This window comes from Atractosteus spatula, chromosome 10 (assembly GCF_055471065.1).
Source record: "Atractosteus spatula isolate fAtrSpa1 chromosome 10, fAtrSpa1.hap1, whole genome shotgun sequence".
Lineage (NCBI taxonomy): Eukaryota > Metazoa > Chordata > Actinopteri > Semionotiformes > Lepisosteidae > Atractosteus > Atractosteus spatula.
The window spans coordinates 20,323,444-20,324,708 of NC_142715.1; positions in this window are offsets into that span (position 1 = coordinate 20,323,444).

Here is a 1,265-nt window from a genome sequence, read left to right on the forward strand (position 1 = left end):
TGCTGCTCTACTTGTATTGTGAGTTCCGCATCAATAACCTGGAAACAAAATTATCTGAACAAGCTCTGACCAAATGGAATCGACCTCCCTTTCCAGTTCAGATCTGGGTGCAAGATGCCCTGTGTCCGTATCGAAGATCTTTTGCTTGCTAACTTTGGGGATAGCAGTACATGACCTGTGATTTCTGACTAAATTGCAGAAACAATTGACCAAGTTTTGAAATTATATTCACTGTTTAACTCTAGTGTTGTATGTGATTTGTATTTTTAGGAAAGATCTGTGACTCCATCAGTTCTTTAAGTCAATGATTATGGAAAGGACAGTACTCTCCATGTTAGGCATATTGAAACCAGTAGTTACCTGTGTTTCAGAGGTGAGTTATTCTGTAGAAAGGGATAAGAAACATTGCATATATACAATGCTCTGCAGTGTAGGGTGGGTGTTCACTTATTAGTGGTGCCTAGAATGCAAAAACATAAGAGGTTCCTCTTGAAAGAAACCAGGGTATTGGCTTCAACAACATGTCTGGATAGTTTGTTCCATATCCCCACAGCTCTTTGGCTGAAGAGCTTCTCCTTGTTCTGTTTTGAACCTGGTTCAGTCAGTATAGTATTGTGAAGAGGAATGCAGGAAAATGCTGTCTTAATTTGTTTTTAGGTAGTTAGGTTTTGAAAATGTTTTAAATGAAGCACAGTCTTATGCAAATCCTCCAGCTGAGAGGCCTACATAAAGGACCCGGATAGTTTAAACTGTTTAATGTTCAACTGAAAACCATCTGTAGAATTTTTCAAATCTCACATAAAATGGTATTGGAATTAGGTTTTTAAATTCATATCTGTAACATGCAATATTCTGGTGCTCCGTCTCTGTGCTACAGAGTGCTTTTTGGAGTTTTTTTTGCAGCTATTTGCTTTGAAAATCCAGACATTTCTGGTTGTGAAATCATTCTTTAATATTATCCCTAACATCTTCCCCCATGTTTGTTTCAATATTATTGGACAAAAATTACACATACATGATGCGTCATATTTCTAGCTTAATGATGGTTGTGCAAACATGCAATAAGGAATAAAAACTGATTATCAATAACTGTTAGGGGTTTCATTTTTAATTGCTTGATTACAGTAGTAGAATACACTGAAAAATACAGAGTGTGAAGATTAACTTCCAAACGCATTATATTGAAACACTTCCAAAATCAATTTTTGTATTTTTCAAATCTGCTGTAGCACTACGTTTCTTGCTCACAAAACATTCCATGGTGA